This window comes from Rhinatrema bivittatum, chromosome 2 (genome assembly GCF_901001135.1).
Source record: "Rhinatrema bivittatum chromosome 2, aRhiBiv1.1, whole genome shotgun sequence".
In the NCBI taxonomy this organism is placed as follows: domain Eukaryota; kingdom Metazoa; phylum Chordata; class Amphibia; order Gymnophiona; family Rhinatrematidae; genus Rhinatrema; species Rhinatrema bivittatum.
The window spans coordinates 503266774-503286782 of record NC_042616.1 but is presented as its reverse complement, the minus strand read 5'-3'; positions in this window follow the sequence as shown (position 1 = coordinate 503286782).

Genomic DNA, 20009 nt, shown 5'->3' with positions numbered 1-20009 from the left:
TTTCACAAAAATATCTTTTCTTTTTTTTTTTTTACTTATTTTCACACTGGCTAATAAACTTTTCATTTTGAACAAATGAAGATTACTTTTGCCTCTGCGGTAAGCATCTGTTTAGAGAAATCTTCTCGGTTGTGTTCTTACATCAGTCAGCAAAGTTTTCCCATAACAAATGCTGGAGAAGAGTCCTTAGGCAAATGCACACTTCACTTAAAACAATGTTTCCCAACCTTTGCATAGAGGCACACATAGCCAGTCGTGTTTTCAGGTTATCCATAATGAATCTGCATGAGATAGATTCACATACATTGGAGACCCAATGTATGCACGTCTCTCTCATGCATGTTCACAGCAGAAATCCTGAATACCTGGCTAGCTAGGAATGCCTCCAGGAGAAGGTTGGGAAACTGACTTAAAACACACATTCCTCTACCTTGTAAACACCCAAATTATTAATTTCAGATCCTGCTAAACAAATATCAGGTATTAAAACACCCCAAGACTCCAGATAAATACCAGAAACCACACACTGGACTGCTTAGCTCCCTTGGCTACAACGGGTTGCTGCAGCTGGATACCAGACTTAAAATAGGGTTGCTATTCAGATCCCTGTCATAAGGCAGGGGTGCCGAAACCAGTCCTTGGAGCCCCCGCAGACAGGTTTGTAGGATACCTCTAATGAATATTCATGAGATGTATGTAAGAGATACTCCGATCCCTTACTAACAAATTTTCCCTTTTGAGCAACACTAAGGTTTTGCAGTTTTTTTTAGACCATCCCTAAAAGTTTCCTTCTCCCAAGGCTGGGATTGGTTAGCTTGACCCTATAAATTGGGGCTGAGCATGTGCAGGAAGCAGAGGGTATTGGAGCTGAACAGAAGTTAGGAAGAATGATTTGGCTGTGGTCCCTTGCTAGGCCCTCCCTGGCATGGAGAGGAAAAGGGAACGGAGGTTTTTGGAAAAAAAAAATCCTTTTCTGGATACTATTTTCAGGAGGGAACCCCCCCCGCCCCCCCCCCCCCCCCCCCCAACATGAGGGAAAGAGAATCTGGATGCATTGCTTGCTCTGCGCCCATCTGAAGTGGGGTTGGCTTCTGCATCTGCCTGGAGAAAAGACGTTTTTTGAGAGATACAGTTTTGTTACAAGTTTTGGAAGTTTGGGGACTTTGCCACTCTTAGTCCAGAGTTTGATGACTTTCAGATAAATCAAGACATGGCCTTTTGCCAGGAGCCCACTTTTAGTTGCCCAGGAGTTTGGATGTTAAGTTGGTCCCTACCCCATAGGGATTACTAGCTCAGAGAACAACAAAGTGAGAACAGGTACTGTGAGCTTTTGTGTTTTTTTTTAAAAAATCCCTGAACTTTATCTTTTGAATGGAGTGTGCATTTATTTTTTGTTACAGTAAAATTTATTTGAACACCACCTCCAGTGTCCTGCCTGTTTTTATCCTCAATGGAGGTACCATCCCTTTGCGCCTACGGACAGTGAGTAGTAACTGGAAGAGAGTGAAAAAAAGACTGAAAGTGGGCTCCCTGTTTACTTGCACACCTTGGGCCTAGTAGATAAAGCCTCCCCCATCAACAGAATCCACGACAAAGGGTTGAAAGGACTGGTGCTAGAGAAACTGGGACTTAGCCCTGGGACTATGTCCCCTGCACCAATTTGGCCCAAGACTGAAGTAGGGGGCTACATGTATTTGAATATTCAAATACATATACATATTCAGTAGGAATATCCTGAAAACTTCACTGGCTGGGGGTTGGGGCCTGAGGACCTGTTTGAGCACCCATATCATGAGGAACGTGCTAATACAGTCCTAATTTATCCTGTTGCATGCAAGGACTTAAGGTCTGAATGTCCCACCTGGCCAATGAAACTGCTCGGTTGATGAAATTGACATGTTACCCCCAAGCAATACAGGAAGTGGGAGGAGAAAATCAATCAGCTTACAAAAGCAGAAAAGATGTCTAGGATGTGCAACAAATCAAGGGAGAAAAATTGGAAAGCTATGACTACAAATGCTTGTAGTTTGGGCAATAAAATTCCAGTCCTGCAGGCCCTAATGGTGGAGGCGGACTTGGACATTGTTGCAGTTACAGAGACATGGTTTACAGATTCTAATGATTGGGATATGGCCATACCAGGCTATAACTTCTTAAGGAAGGACAAAGAGGATAGTAAAGGAGGAGTAGCAGCTCGTTATGTCAAAAACAATATCCAGGCAACTGAACTGCAAATAATGTAGAGAAGAAGCATTATGAGCTGTCCTAAAAAAAGAAGATGGTGCATTCATTTATATTTATATTATATATTCATTATATATTATATATATTATATGTATATATATATTATATATATATATTCATTATATATTATATTATATATTCAATATATATTATATATTATATATTCATTATAAATTAATTTATATAAACGGAAGAACTAAACAGAGATCTGGTCAAAGATATCCGAAAGGTAGGAAAGAAGGGAGAAATATTGAATGTTGGCGATTTTAATCTGCCGGACAAGGACTGGACAATCCCTTCTGCAGAATCTACCAGAAGTAGAGAGATATGGATGTCCTGCAAGGGGCTCTATTCAAACAAATGGTAATGGAACCCATAAGGGAGAGAGTTATAATCAACCTAGTGCTTATTAACAGGGATAATGTTTCTAATATCCGGGTGGGTGCCCACCTCAGCACCAATGATCATCAAATGGTATAGTTTGATATTGCAAATAGGATACATAGAAGTCACACGAAGACCCAAGTTTTGCATTTCAAAAATATGGATTCTGCCAAAATGGGGACGTACCTGGTGGTAGAACTAGAAGACTGGGAGAAAATGAGAGAGGTGGAACAGTGAGCCAAATTAAAAGAAGCAATTGCAAAGGCATTCTATATGCTAGAAAAGTAAACAAAAGTAAGAGAAATAAGAAATCGATCTGGTTCTCAAAGGAGATGGCTGATAAAATAAAAGCAAAAAGAATAGCATTCAAGAAATATAAAGGATCCCAAAACGAGAAACACGGGAAAGAAATCAAGAAAGCAAAAAGTCAGGTGGAAGAAAGGATTGCCAAAGAGGTAAAGTATGGTGATATAACATTTTTCAGATATATCAGAGAAAGGAGAAAGGTCCGAAGTGGTATAGTGAAATTGAAAGGTGACAAAGATCAATGTGTGGAGAGAGACGAAGAAATGGCCAAAATATTAAACAAATACTTCAGTTTGGTGTTCACTAAAGAAGACCCTGGAGAAAGACCGTCTCTAGTCAGCAAGACTGTAAATGAGGGTGGAGTAGATGGAACTCCATTTACAGAAGAGAATGTATGGGAAGAGCTAGGAAAACTGAAAGTGGAAAAAGCCATGGGGCCTGATGAGGTTCATCTCAGGATACTGAGGGAGCTCAGAGATGTGCTGGCGGGTCCGCTAAAGGAACTGTTCAATAGATCCCTGGAAACGGGAGTGGTTCTGCGAGATTGGAGAAGAGCGGTGGTGGTCCCATTTCAGAAGAGTGGGAGCAGAGAGGAGGCTGGAAACTACAGGTTGGTTAGCCTCACCTCGGTCGTGGGAAAATTAATGGAGACTCTGCTGTAGGAAAGGATAGTGAACTATGTACAATCTGGTGGGTTGCTCGACCTGAGGCAGCATGGATTCACCAGGGCAAGTTCCTGTCAGACAAATCTGATTGATTTTTTTGATTGGGTGACTAGAGAGTTGGATCGGGGAAGAGTACTTGGATTTTAGTAAAGCTTTTGATATGGCTTGGGAGTGGATGCCAAGGTAGTAGCATGGATTGCAAACTGATTGACTGAGAGGAGGCAGCGTGTAATGGTAAATGGAACCTACTCTGAAGAAAGAACAGTGATAAGTGGAGTGCCACAGAGATCAGTTTTGGGACCAATTCTGTTCAATATCTTTGTGAGCGACCTGGTAGAAGGGATAGAAGGTAAAGTTTATTTGCGGATGATATTAAGATCTGCAACAGAGTGGACATATCTGAAGAAGAAGAGAGAATGAAAAGTGATTTAAGAAAACGTGAAGAGTAGTCAAAGATTTGGCAACTTGGATTCACTGCCAAAAAGTGTAGAGTCATGCATCTGGGGTGCGGCAATCCAATAGAGCTTTATGTGATGGGCGGTGAAAGACTAATGCACACGGACTGGGACAGGGACCTTGGTGTGATAGTGTCTGATGATCTGAAGAAGGTGAAGCAATGTGACAAGGCAATAGCTAAAGCCAGAAGAATGCTCGACTGCATAGAGAGAGGAATAACCAGTAAGAAAATGGAGGTGGTGATGCCCTTGTACAGGTCCTTGGTGAGGCCTCACCTGGAGTACTATATTCATTTCTGGAGTCCTTATCTCAAAAGGGATAGAGACAGGATGGAGGCAGCCCATAGAAGAGCTACCAAAATGGTGTGAGGTCAGTATCAGAAAATCTATGGGGAGAGACTGAAGGATATGAATATGTACACCCTGGAAGAGAGGAGGCACAGGGGTGATTTGATACAGACTTTCATATACCTGAAAGTTTTAATGATGTACAAATGTCAAACCTTTTCCATTGAAAAAAAATCAGTAGAACTAGGGGTCATGAAATGAAACTCATGGGAAGATGTCTCGGAACTAATGTCAGAAAATATTTCTTCATGGAGAGGGTGGTGAATGCCTGGCATGCCCTTCCGGAAGAGGTGTTGAAAACCAAAACAGTGAAAAAATTCAAAACTGCATGGGATACATATTGTGGATCCCTACAGGCTAAAGGATGGAAATGAAGAAAAGAGTGCATGGATTGACTTGCTGGTGCGGCGGTTACTACCCTTTAACCAATAAGCCTTGATACTGTTGATGCAACTCCATCATTGCTCTCTGCTTTAGCAGCAGGGAGAAAAGGGGAATTGGATTCCTACAGTAACCAATGAGGACCCCGACTTTTACGGTCTGGGGAAACAAGTATCGGGGTAACCAATAAGCTTTGATACTGTTGATGCAATTCAAACATTGCTTTCTGCTTCAAACAGCAAGGCATTATGGGGAAGTGGATTCAAACAGCAACCAATGAGGACCCCGACTTTTACGGTGTGGGAAACTGATAAGTATGGGGGTAACCTACAAGGTGCAGCAGATATTACCATAAGCTTAGTAGGCAAAGTGGATGGACCATTTGGTCCTTTTCTGCCATTATTTCTATGTCATTTCTATATTTGGGCACGTGGCCAGATAATGACAATTTTATATTCTGCACGCACATACGCATCAATTTTATAAAATAGCTCTGGCACATGTCCTAATTTTACAAATGTGCACACACAGCAGCATAAGTCGGCTTTGGACATGCAAGTGAGGGAATTTTATAAAAGATGTGTGTCCAGCCCACGAACAGTTTCACCAGTTCGTCCACCTGTTTGCCCAATCTACAGCAAGTCCTTCACACTACCCTGGTTCTTTAGCCTGCAGTCCCCGAGTTATCCCAGACCCCTCAAACACTTGCTAGATGCCTGGACATTTTTTTTTTTATTTAGACTTACACCTGCTCCATAGCAGAAGTAACTTTACACTCAAATATACCTGGGTGCGCACCCTGGTGCTGAGGAACTTGTGTACACATCTCATGGCCTCGCCCTGGAATGCCCATTCCCCGCCCACATTCCGGACCTTTTTCCTCCGATGCAAGATATTCACACATCGGGACTCGTGTGTGCATGTGGGCTGCTTATAAAATTGGGTGGAAACATGCATGTGCTAAATGCATGCCCCTCTCCTGATTTTGGAACTTGCCCGGCTTTTAAAATTCACCTTTAAGCAGACAACAATATAAAATCTACATTATGAATAAAAATATTTGTTGAAAGAATATTTTGGTGCACTAAACTAAAAATGTACAGTTTTTCACAAAACAGAGGTGCTGCTCACTAGGATTTTGCGCCTGTAAATATGTGCTTACCTGTGCATATAGCCCTGTTTGAAAACATCTCCCGGCATAGCAGCTTAATATAGTCATGTTAAAAAGTAGGGAGCTTGGGGTAAAAAGACAACTAGGCACACACTTTTCATTTTCAAAATATATGCACATCTATTTATTTATTTATTTAAAATCTTTTCTATACCGTCGTTAAGCTGGATGCCGTCACAACGGTTCACAATAAGGCACATAATTTCATGTTGCTAAAATGTGTTAAATTATATTAACTAACCAGGTGCCATCAAATACTGTAACAGTTTCATATTAAATATTACTAGTGGGTGTGATAAGACATGTCTACTTCTATCTATAGCAGGTAAAAGATAAATTAATACTTAAATCTAGTCCTTTTGTGTTGAAATAAAATAAAATAAAATACACACAATTCGAGTGAGATGGTGTGTGTGAGTGGGAGTTCTGCTGACCGCATCCTACATCACCCTGGATTCTACTCTCCATTCTCTCTGTGACACGCTTGCTTAAATAGCCATGCTTTTAAACTTTTTCTGAAGGTTTTGATGTGTCTTTGCATTCGGATTTCTAAAAGCATGGTATTCCATATAATAGGTCCTGCTAGGGATAGGGCCCTATCCCTTACTTGAGTTAGTCTAGCTGTTTTTACTGAGGGAATAGTTAGCAGTGCTTTGTTTGCTGATCTCAGGTTTCTATTAGGGACGTGTATGCGAAGGCTGTGTTCAGCCATTCTGCCTTTTCGTCATGTATTAATTTATCTATGGTGCACAGAGTCTTGTATTGTATTCTTTGTTCAATGGGTAGCCAGTGTAGTTCAATTAGGGTTTCGGTGATATGATCTCTTTTACTTTTACCAGTTAGAATTCTTGCAGCTGTGTTTTGTAGTACCTGTAGTGGTCTTATCGTGGTATTGGGTAATCCCAGTTTAAAATGCATAGATTTGCACCAAGCTTTGAAGTGGTTCAGATCTATACATCTCCTCCCAAGTCACCAAACCAAAGCCAGATCAAGTAAAACTTCCCCTTCTACAGTGTTGTGACCCCACCCAACTGGAAGCCCATCAATCCAAAAACCTGCCCTTTCAGTCTATGACCCCCTCCCTTCCCCCTATCAGGGTAAAGGCAACGATAGCCCTTCCTACCACAGAACCCTTCATAGTGACCCGGGCCCCACCCTTCCCCACCTCACAAACTCCTTGAGGCTTTTCAGGTTCCCCCAAATACAGTTGGCCATTAGATGCTTACTTTTGATTTTAAAAAATATGCATCTAAGTTAACTTGCACAAGTTACACCTTGCAAAGAGGGTTATTTTGAACGAGTTATTTCAGATCATTTTCAAAGTAAACATGTGCATATGTTTGACCTGAAAATTGGCATCATTTATGGATTTTTTTAAATGCACAGTTTACGCATAGCGTTATAAAGTACCCTCCTCATTATTTATTTGAAAATATTTCTTAACGGCCTTCCAAAAAGTTCAGAGCAGGATATAATAAAACATTATTATTATTATTATTATTATTGTTTTATCTCTCCTCACAGTGATCTCTGTGCAATCTTCCAAATTGCTGAATCTCTGTAAAACGAGAAACAGAGTTGAAATCGTAACGATTACAGCATGGCTCACTATAAATCTGTGTCTAACTGGGTTGATAGTGGGAGTTTATTAGTGATAAAAAAAAAAAAAAAAGAGGGAGAGAGATCGGCCTTCCTTGGCCAGGTAGGGAGATGAGGTAAATTTTTTTCTTCCCACAGTCCTCAGGGTGGGGAACATTGGGCTAACCAGTGATGTGAGGCAGGTCTTCCTGCAGCTCCTTAGGACTGGATGAAAAGGAAGGCAGGGCCTTATTGCAGTTCCTTGGAGCCAGTCAGAGGGAGATGTAGGCCTTCCCAGGAATCTTCAAAGGTGAGAGGGAAGGGAGCCAGATCCTTCCTTGTCTCCTTGGGATAGGACAGAGAGGTGGGGCCTGCCTTCCATGGCTGCTCAGTGTAAGGTAGGCGGTGAGGGATGGTTCAAACCTTCTACAGCTCTTCAGGGTCAGCATAGGGAAGGTTATATAGACCCTCCTGCAGACCTAATGCTGTATACCAAGTGGCTTTAATCAATAAAACAAAAATGTTATGTTTCTGGCCACAATGAAAAAGTAAAGATAACTAATTGTAATTGTTCATCTAATTTTTACTGTTGAGACACTTAAGCGTAGATTTTATAAGGGCCTTGCATGCCCATAAACACAAGTATCTCGCCACGCACAAAAATATGCACCGCAGCTCTTTGTTAGGCATGGGTAGATGGGAGAGAGAGAGAGCGCACCTCTTTATAGGGTTCAATCTGATACTCAATATATGAACCATTGGAAGCGGGTACTTTGATTCGGGGTGAGTTTTCGGGAGGTGGGTTGGGGTTTGGGGTGCGGTGTTATAGAAACATTTAGAGGTATTCATTGTAAAATTGACATCATAAAAGAATTTAGGATTTTATAAGTGATGAAAAGGAGTTGATTTGTACAATGCAGCTAGCAGGGACTGCAGTGCACAAATCAACTCCTCTTGTTAGAATTTTCAGCACTTATAAGGTCAAAAATTCTTTAATGATGTCAATTTTACAATGATACCTCTGAATATGTCTGTAACACCCCCCTAACCCCAACCCATCTCCCGAAAACTCACCATGAATCAAAGTGCCCCCTTCCAATGGTTCATATGTAGAGTATCAGACTGAGCCCTATAAAGCCGCACTCTCTCTCTCCCTTCCCCCAATGTTCACCAGACTCCTGTACCTAACGAGGAGCTGTAGCTAAGTGGCACACATCAGTGCTGCATCACCCTGACCCTGACCCTTTTCTGCCTACTTTTTCTGGGCACGCCCTTCCCGGTTATTTAAAATTCACATAGTTCCCGCACGGCCCACTTACACACGTATGTGGCCATTTTTGCACGCGCAAGGCTTTTAAAATCTACCTTTTAGGGTGTTCTCTGTAAATATAACTCTTTAATATGATTTTTGAAACAAAATGTCTATTTATTCATTTTTTGGGACAAAGTCCACATTGTGCAACATCTAGGTGAAATCAAATAATAGGTCTCATACACCAAAAAAATAATGTGTGGCAACAATCTACTGATCAATACATCTTGGCAATACAGATTTTTAATAGTGCATACAATCACAAATGTGGTACATATATATTTTTAAATTATACAGTTACATAATTGTAAATCACACAAGGACCTTAAAAATCTATATTGCCAAGATGTATTGACCAGTAGATTGTTGTCACACATTATTTTTTCGGTGTATGTTACATACATGTGTGTGCTGTTTACTCCACCTGTTTTGTGTTCAAATAATAGGTCTGCCAACCAAGGCTACTGAGGTGCCTGGGTTTTAGCCTGATTCAGTCACTGATTGTGTTTTGTCTAGACTCTAGAGGGTCAGTATTGTTCCATTATTCCTTGCAGACTGGAGAACATTTTGCATGAAGAATTATGAAATTATAGTATTAGAACCTGAACGACATTAATCAAGTAATGTATAATTTTGATTAACCATATAAACCGAGAACCCATCCATTTTCAGGCTAAGCATTTGAACTCTCCCCACCCCCCACCCCTGTCCACATACAAAAAATATTCCAGGTACAGCTTAGTAAAAGGCATTTAGATGAAAGCAAAATCAAACTTGTTCTTGGTACTGCCAAAGAATTAAACAGGTCTTAACATTTGACCTTGCTGGGGAAAACAAACCTGCTATTTCCAAAGGAAAGTAAGCTCACCCAGCTCCTCATCTGATCTTAAGACAGGCTTTTCTTTACATGATTGAACTCTAGGAATGCAAAACCTTGTTGTTTTTCAACTAAGAGGTGGTATTTTAGACCTCCTCTGGCAACAAGGCTTGGGGTAAATTAACTAAAGTGATTCCCCTCCGAGAAGCTGAAAGGATGCAAAGCTACAGTAGTCTGGCATTAAACAATTTTTTTTTGCAGTCATGTAGAATACTATTTTCATACTACATAATACCTATTAGGCAAACCATGGTAAGCACTTAAAGATAAGTGTTTGCGATTGTGGCACCTTTTATGAACTAATGTTTTTATTCAAATAGACTAATTGGGATTTATGCTTTAGAAAAAGAAAAAAAAAAAAAGGTATCCACCAGGATTTCATTTATGTCAGCGGTTTATTTACACAAAACCCCACCATGTATTACTCTAATTTATGATTAGTCTATTTATGTTATCGTGGAGACAAAGTGTTTCATTCATTTTTTAAGACAGTAGTTACTGTTCTCTGAAAGTAGTATTTTCATGAATTCACACTGATACAGTCACAAACTAGAGAACGTGACTCATTGGTGTGTATATACTTTGAAGAAACCCAGATTACTTACCATATAGAAATATACAAAATAAGGTAGTTTTACCATAAATACTAATGGCAAATGCCCAGGAAATGAGGGTTAATAGTATGCTGTAGTGGTTACAGTACAGAATTGTGAAAACAGAAGGCTCTAATTTGATTTCCTTATCTACCCCTTAGCCCTTTCTACCACTCTGTCTTTTTGGGGTTTATACAATAAACCTCTAGGAAGGCCTTCACTGAATTAATTAATACAGGTTAGGATTATAGTTGGTGGTTGTATATAAACAAAGGCTATTCTATTCCTGTGGAACATTGTTTTAGTGTATTGTCCTGATTAGTATTGTTTTAATTATATGTTTTTATGAATGTTTTAACTGTAAATTGCTTTGCTCTATAGAGTATGCATATATAAGCAATTTTAAATAAATAAATAAATAAAGTTTAGTGTGCACATTAAAGATGTTTTGCATGTGCTAAAATGTGTGTACTATGCAATGTGGGGCGGATTTTCAAAGGCCCGCGCGCGTAAATCCTGAAGGATTTACGCGCACAGGGCCCTCCCCTAAATCCGCCCAAAACCGGGCGGTTTAGGCGAGCAGGGCCCTGCGCACCGGTGAGCCTATTTTACATAGGCCTACCGGCGCGCGCAGAGCCCCGGGACTCGCGTAAGTCCCGGGGTTCTCCGAGGGGGGCGTGTCGGGGGGCGGGCCCGGTCGTCACGGCGTTTCGGGGGCGTGTCGGCAGCGTTTCGGGGGCGGGTACGGGGGCATGGCTACGGCCCGGGGCGGTCCGGGGGCATGGCCGCGCCCTCCGCACCCACCCCCAGGTCGCGGCCCGGCGCGCAGGAGGCCCGCTGGCGCGCGGGGATTTACTTCTCCCTCCGGGAGGCGTAAATCCCCGGAGAAAGGTAAGGGGGGGTGTAGACAGGGCCGGGCGGGTGGGTTAGATAGAGGAAGGGAGGGGAAGATGAGGGGAGGGCGTTAGAGGATTCCCTCCAAGGCCGCTCCGATTTCGGAGCGGCCTTGGAGGGAACGGGGGTAGGCAGCGTGGCTCGGCGTGCGCCGGCTATACAGAATTCATAGCCTTGCGCGCGCCGATCCAGGATTTTAGTGGCTCCGCGCGTATCTACTAAAATCCAGCGTACTTTTGCTTGCGCCTGATGCGCCAGCAAAAGTACGCCTATTCGCGTTTTTTTGAAAATCTACCCCATTTTGCATAGGCCGCCGGTGCGCGTAAATCCCGGGGCTTTTGAAAAGGGGCGGGAGGGGGGCGTGTCCAGGGGCATCCCCGAAACGACGTGGCGTTTCGGGGGCGTGCCCCAGCGTTTCAGGGGCGGGCCCGGGGGCGTAGCGCCAGCCCGGGGGCGTGGTCGAGGCCTCCGGACCACGCCCCTGGGACCGGAGGACGGAGCGGGGCTGCCGGCGACGCGCGCAAAGTTACACCTGCTTTGGCGTAACTTTGCCGACAAAGGTAAGGGGGGGGGTTTAGATAGGGCCGGGGGGGGTGGGTTAGGTAGGGGAAGGGAGGGGAAGGTGGGGGGAGGGCAAAGAAAAGTTCCCTCCGAGGCCGCTCCGAAATCGGAGCGGCCTCGGAGGGAACAGGCAGGCCGCGCTGGGCTCGGCACGCGCAGGTTGCACAAATGTGCACCCCCTTGCGCGTGCCGACCCCGGATTTTATAAGATACGCGCGTATCTTATACAATCTGGTGTACTTTTGTTCGCGCCACCGGCGCGAACAAAAGTACCAGCGCGCATATTGTTTTAAAATCCGCCCCGGGTCCCCCAACACGCTAATACAGGGATGGGCAATTCAGGTCCTTGAGGGTCACCAACTGATGAGTTTTCAGGATATCCCTAATGAGACATATTTGCGTGCAATTGAAGTTTGAAGCAATAGGCATACAAATTGATCTCATGCATATTCATAAGGGATATCCTGAAAATGTGACCGATTGGTGGCTCTTGAGAATCAGAATTGCCCATCTGTGTTAATATGTATGCATAAAAATTAATGTATAACTGAATTTAAATGAGGGAGTGTCATATGCAAATGAAATTTTACTTGGCTCATGGTAAATAGCATGGTCTGCTGACCTCCACCAGCTATTTACTGTGCACCTGTTAAAACCTATAGATTAACACCTGACTCAGATTGGGTGCTAACTATTTACTGGGCCCTCTGCCTCTCCCTCATCACAGGGCTGTATACCCCAAGCACCACATATAAAGTCTTAACCTCACCTCCCCTTCCCAGAACAACTGCAGATACTCTCTAAGAGGCTAACTCAATCCTCCTCCAATCTTTCCTGTAAGAATGGCACAAAGCCCCCTCTGGGGTTACCCCTTCCAATCCCCTCCACAAGAATGTCAAAGCCCCCATTGGTGGCTATCCAAGACCTCCCCACTTCCTTATCTTGAGGTGCCTCCTTTCTTCACCAGCAGGATGGTCTCCGGAACCCTACTGTTGGCACAACCACTTAACTCCGAATGATGCTTCCTTGCAGCCTTTCAGTGAAATGCCAGTAGGCAGAATCATTCTGAATTGAATGGCCTGTGCCAGCATAACAGCTCTGCAGTCCCTCCTGTTATATATAAAGGAGGCACTTCTGGAATGGTAGGTGCCATTCTGGAGGAATGGGTAGGAGGTCTTGGATGGACACTGGATGGGGCTTCATCAGTCTTGTAAGAATGGTGAGTGAAGAGGGCATGGAAATAAGGAGGGGGGTTGCCTCAGAGAGGCTGCACATCATTCTTGCTGGTGTGGGGGAAGGGATTGGAGTAGCCCTCTGCAGTTTTTCTGTGGGGTGAGGTGGAAGTAGATTGCAATATCAGGATTTTGTATGGGGCTCTTGAGGTCTGTAGTAGGTTAGGGGATGGGAATGAGATTCAGTACATTCTTTATGAGGACCGGGAGAGAAGGATATAAGGCTAGTTAGCAAGGGGATTCCCAGCAGTTAGCATGGACCTGTTAGAAACAAGGCCATGCTAGTGAGGATAAGTTTAGTGCGCCCTTGGTATTATTTATTACATAGAACAATAAATTCCATTTTAATACACACATAAAAATTTTACCAAATCGCATGCATAATCTTTTTTTTTTGCTGATCATTCTAATTATTTGGGATTTTGTAATCAAGTGAATTGTCTTATATAGTGTATATTGTACAAATAATTATTAATGTATAGCATGTAAATTTGCAAAGGCTAGTGAGGCTGTAAACTTCTCATGAAGGCTTATTTAGTGGTAATTAGATTACAATTTAAATACTAGCCAATAATCCAATGCTGAAAACAATTGGCTTCAAAAGAGATGCCAGTGGAATAATGGACTTCTTCCACCTAGATCATGATCTGATGCAGAGAATATTTAATATCAAATGATCAGTGACGTTTTCTTTCTTTTGAAGCCAAAATACCTTAAGCTTTAGGATTCCAAGGAATCTCAAAAACTGACTTGGCATATGAAATCACTGACAAAAGAGAAAGCAAAGGAAACGGAGGCCTAGAGCCACTAAGTCGTGATGTTTTTTCGCAGGAGGATTCCCACTATAGTGGAGAGGAGGGTTTTCACCGTGAAATTGCCTATGGGTGCTAAAGTCTGAAATCTGGCCCTAGACACTGAGGTCCAAAAGTCAGTGTGATAAAGCAGCAGGGAAAGATAACAGTATGCTTGGGTATTTAAGAAGAGGTAATAACGAGACCCTGCTTGCTAAACATTTGAATATTTCTATCCCCGTGATAGTGGGCCCCCTCCCCTGAAAAAACATTGTGGCCGTACACCGCATTGTTTTATCTTGTGGCAAAACTCCACGGGACAAAATAATGCAGTAGCAGCAGCCCCTTTAGGCGAGATGGCAGCCCCAACCTCAAGGAACTGACATCAACTTAAAGGGCCGACCTCTACAAAAAAAAAAGTGCCCAAAAAAGAAAAGGTTGAGCAGGGGTCAAGGCTGACCCCCTGCTAAACCGGGGGCAGCCTCCCAAGGCAGTGCCATTACCCAAAAGGTAAAACGTTATTAAAGTATTTGTGCAGTGACGGCACCCTCTCAACCCCCTGTGTTATTGGAAAGGGACAGGTTTTGCAGAAGAATTTCAATGTGATGGGAAAGGGTTAATTTAGCCCCTTATGAGAGAGAAATACTGTTATGTTGATTCACAGTTAAAAGCTGCAGTTGCCTGTAAAACTTACTTGTGTTAGGCAGTCCTCCCCTCTCCTAGTCTGAGAAGAAAGCAAGCTGAAGGACATAGAGAAATACAAAATGGAGGCATTATCTAGTCAGAGAATAAGACCACCACTTAGATGTGAAAGCAAGCAAGTTGGCAGTTAGGGAGTTAAAATCTAGTCCTTGGTGCTCAGTGAAGTGTAATACCAGCAGTTCTGTTTGATAAGGGGGAACTGACCACTGGAAACACCAATAAAACTATACAGACACCAATAAACACTATACAGCACATGTGCCAACCAAAGAAATAATTATTTTTGAAACACAGTGCTGTTATTCCACTTACACATCCTTTAACATGACTGGTGCCTAACTACTTTTATAATCATAGGTCTCTTATTAAATTCTAACACCCATTATTTTTTTTTCTTTTCTTTTTTTCCATATGCTATATTATTTTATAAACATTATCATAGACACTTGTCTTGCAATTGCTTCTTAAACAAGGCCCTTAGTGACTATGATCGTAAAGCCATTCTAGCAGTCTTGTAAAGCCAGACACGATTCATGTTTCAAACAAAAATCCTTTGTCAGGGGCTGGAATTATAACCAGGTTTGTGTCCATATCGAAATGTTCCAACGCCCAGGATGCCTTCCTGAACACTTCTTTGGTTGGGTCAAAATAGACACAAACGTGGATATAATTCCAGCCCCTGACAAAGGATTTTTGTTCGAAACACGAATTGTGTTGGGCTTTTAATGTGCATTAACAAGTCTGCTGGAATAGCTTTACCATCATAGTCACTAAAGGACCTTGTTTAAGAAGCAATTGCAAGATAAGTGTCTGTGACAATGTTTATAAAATAATATAGCATATGGAAAAAAAGAAAGGAAAAAAAGATAATGGTTGTTAGAATTTAATAAGAGACCTATGATTATAAAAGTGGTTGGGCACCAGTCACGTTAAAGGATGTGTAAGTGGGATATCAGCACTGTGTGTCAAGAAAAGTGCCTTTGATCCTTGCCCACTGTATATGATGGTCTCATGAATAATTAATTGTATTCTTCTTCGATGGGTATCTTTATGAGTTCCTGTAAGCTGTGGTTTTTCTGAGATATAAATTTGGGTTATACCACATTCCTTTACAGCATTTTTTTTTCAATTTGTCAAATTAACCAAAAGAAATAAGATACTAACACCCAAGAGAAGGGACGGACCCCTGCCAAGTGCTGAGCCTGTCTAGGTCAGCATGACCACCTCTGCAACAATCCAGAGTTCCCAGTACCGCCCAGCCTTCCAAACAAGATCTTCCTTGCGGGTCACCATCTGTTGAGCCCGAGGATACTCTTATAGGAAAGTGACCACTTCCGCTAAGCCATTTGTTCATATTAATTCCTCTTAGCTGGGGAAAATATTTACTTTGCTTATTGTGCTTATTCTGCATAACCTGTTTTTCTGGTTTTGCACTGACAGTCATTCTTATAAATGACTGATTGCCTTTTATTATACTTTGGTAATACACATATATTCATATAGTAGCTAATCTCATTATTAGGGGAAATTATTTATTCTGTGGTGGCCCTCTGACTCCTCTCACTCGTAACTTCCTACTTCGTTCCACCCATGACACCCCAAAGCCCTGTCTTCAATAAATAAAAGGTCTCCCACCCCCCTTTCCATTGAAATAAGGGATTTCTCTGGTTTCCCCCCCCCCCCCTCAATAGTCAAACAAAATCATTGGGGGTATAGTGCCTCCCACTACCTTCCCCTCTCCCAAATTTCTCAAAAAATAATTGATTTTAGTTGGACCCTCCACTCACCTCTCCAACCCCCTCCCCCTCCCACACACTCACACCCAAAAACTGGAAGATGATCCTGAGATGGGCCCAGTCTGCCCCTTAGCCCCGGGCCTGATTGGTGTCATTTTTCAAAATGTGATAGGGGCAAGGTCCAGGGATCGGACCTTGGCCATGTGGCAGAGGTCTGATGCCCGTAACTTGCCCTAGTCATGTGACTGGGACAAGGTCAAGTCAGTGCCATTTTTAAAAATGTTGCCGACTGGTCGAGGGATGTGATTAGGTGTGTCCTGAGGACTGGGTTGAGAACCACTGCTCTAGAGCAAGGGTAAAAACTTCTAATATCCCTATAACAACCAAAAACAAAACAATTTACCAATTCCCAATTGGCCACGGCAGACATTACTGCCCTTTACACTAATGTTCCGCAATCTGCGGCTCTTGATATCATTAGAATTCAACTTGGCTCTATGAACATCTCAGAGAAAAAATTACAGTTTTTGTTGACTATAGTGGAGATTACACTTTTCAACAGTTATTTCTCATATAAGTCTCAAATTTTTCTACAAGTTAAAGGTATCCCTATGGGATCACCTATTGCACCTACTCTGGCATGCCTATATGTGGCTGCTTTTGAGCAACGAGTAGTTTATTCGTAGGCATGGTACACACAGGTTCTTTGGTGGGGGAGGTATATAGATGACGTTTTCTTGGTTTGGAGGGGAGAAGTTGAGGATTTGGAACGATTTTTTCAAGAGATTAATTGTGGAGATTCCAATTTGAAATTTACAGTAACCATGGATAGGCATGCTGTTTCCTTTTTAGATATGAAAGTTTTTTTGCAAAATTTCCATATCATGACGACTGTATATAGGAAACCTACTGATAAAAATACACTTTTGCACTCTCGTAGTTTTCATCCGTCGCAATTGAAGAATAACATACCAGTGGGACAGTTTCTTAGGTATAGGCGCCTATGCACCTCTACTGAAGAATTTAAAATACAATCTGAGAAATTGGATACAAGTTTTAGGAATCGTGGGTATTCAAAATCTATTTTAAAAAAGGCATATAAGCGTGCCTTGTTCTCTAATAGAGATAATTTGTTGATCAAATCTCAAAGAGAGCCACTTTCTAGAATGGTTTGTGCCATTCCTTATTCCACAAAGGCTTTCCAAATTAAAGATATTGTTAAAAAGTATTGGCATGTGCTATCCCCCCTGAAGATCTTTGTTGATGAACCGATTTTTTCCTTGAAAAAACGGAAGAATTTGTGGGACAATTTGAAACAAAGTAGAGATCTATGTAGGGTAGCAAATTCTGAACGGGGACAATTGGCTTGTGGATCATGTTCTGTTTGTGATCATGTTTTACCATTGAAAGTGTTTTCTCATTCCAATTTAAGACATCCTTATGTGATTCCTGAATTGTTCACTTGTGCCTCTAGTGGTGTAGTTTATGTAATCATTTGTCCATGCCAGCTTATTTACATTGGACAAACTGCTAGAGCCATTAAATTGCGTATTGGTGAACATAGAAGTAGAATCAGGTTGTGTGTTGAGAATGCTCTGCTAGTCAAACATTGGTTGGATAAATGTCATTCGATAGAAGAATTAAAATTCTTTGTGATTAAAAAGATTAAGCTTGAGTTTGGGGGTGATTTATCATCAATTTTGAGACGTGTTGAACAACGTTACATCTTTAATTGGAACACTGTGAGCCCTTATGGACTCAATGGTCCAATTGAATGGGGTGCTTTCATTAAATAACTTTTTGCCTCAGTGATGGAGTTGTCAGCTTTTGTTAAACCATTTGTTAACCTTTTTTGAGTTTTTTAGAGCGGATTAGGGTGATTGTTTGTAGAAATACATAATTGCTGACTATTACATTGGTATTGGTTGTTTAATTGGAGATTGATGTGGCTGGTGGATATATAAAGAGTGGGTAGTGGCTTAAGGTTTGTAGAAGGGAATCCTGCTGAAAGGAAGTGGTGATGTCACTTCCGGTTTGTGAAGGTATGTGGTGGTAGTGTTTGTTCAAGTAATATGTGTGCTTACTCTTCCTTCTTTTTTCAAGAGTTTATTTAATGATTGAGAATACCATTTGTGGTTGCAGTTTCATGACCGTTTGAGGAATCGCTATAAGAATTGTTGAAGATGAAGTGAATTTAAATTCTTTAAGAAATTTGTGGTTTGGAAACAACAATTGTGATGTTCTGTTGATGAACTCACATGGTAAGGATTTATAATTAGAATTTGTATGTAGTGAGTGGTTTTTGTGTGGGAATTGGTAAATTGTTTTGTTTTTGGTTGTTATAGGGATATTAGAAGTTTTTCCCCTGAGGAAGCCTGCTTGACAGGTGAAACGAAGATCTTCGTCGGGGATTAGTACTGAGCAGTACTTATTGAATCACATTGTGGCAGTAATTAATGGAGGAAAGCCGTGGAGTTGAAAACTACTGGAATCTGCATTGAAAAGCACTTTAATGAACTACATGTGATGACTGAGATGAGATCTTATTGAGTACATGATGTTTACATGGTGCTAGAAATGATGTGTTAAATAAATTGATGATTATATTTGATCACTGCCTATATGCTATTCAGTATGTGATGTTTTAATGTGTGGCTGATTATATTGTATGTATTTAGGGGGTTGTATTAGGATGTATTATTCTTAATAAATGTGTTTTAAAATTATATATGAGATTAATAGTTAAGGTTCTCCTTTTGTGTTGGGTGATTGTGTGTATTTATTTATTTATTTTTAGTTTTTATAAACTGACGTTCCTGTATAAAATACATATCACACCGGTGTACAGTGAAATAAAACTGTCGCCACATGGGCGGCTTACATTATAAATACATTTAACATTTTAACAGATAACAGAGATTAGCGGAGATTACAGTAAACAATCGAGGTTGATTAAGATTCAGTGATGAGCTCTTCAAGAACTTATGGACGACAGGTGGGTCTGGTCATAGGCTAAACTGATCAAGTATAAGCTCTTCCTGCTCTTAGTTCTCCGGGAATGCTTGTGTGAAGAACCAAGTCTTTAGTTTCTTTTTGAATGTATTATGGCAGGGTTAAAGGCGAAGGTCTGGAGGGAGTGAATTCCAGAGTGTGGGGCCCGCTGTGGATATTGCTCGTTTCCTCAGTGAGGTTTTTTCCTCAGTGAGGTTTTGTATATTGGGGAACCGATTTGTGATTTATTTCCTTCAGTACTGTATTGCCTAGAGCAAGGGTAGGCATTTCTAACCTTAGAGTGCCACATACAGGTCTGGTTTTCAGGATATTCACAATGAATATGAAAGAGGCATATTTACATGCACTGCCTCCATTTTAAGCAAATATATCTAATATCTAGGGGAGTTGCCTACCCCTGCTCTAGAGAAAAAAGGGGATAAAAATATTCAAATGTCTAGCAAGCAGGCTCTTATTATTACCTCTTCTTAAATACCCAAGCATACTGTTATCTTTCCCTGCTGCTTTATCACACTGACTTTTGGACCTCAGTGTCTAGGGCCAGATTTCAGACTTCAGCACCCATAGGCAATTTTGGTGGGATGGCTGAGAGGGCCCCGAGCACTCGAAAATGGAATGGAGCGTCCACTAGGGTGTTCCTATCTTCTTTCTCCGTTTTTGTATACACACAGCTCTGGACTTCTTCATCCCTCCTCTCCTCCTCCTGGACCATGGCAACAATGGAAAGAAATTATTGCAGGGCTGTGAGTAAGTGCAAGCTCAGACCC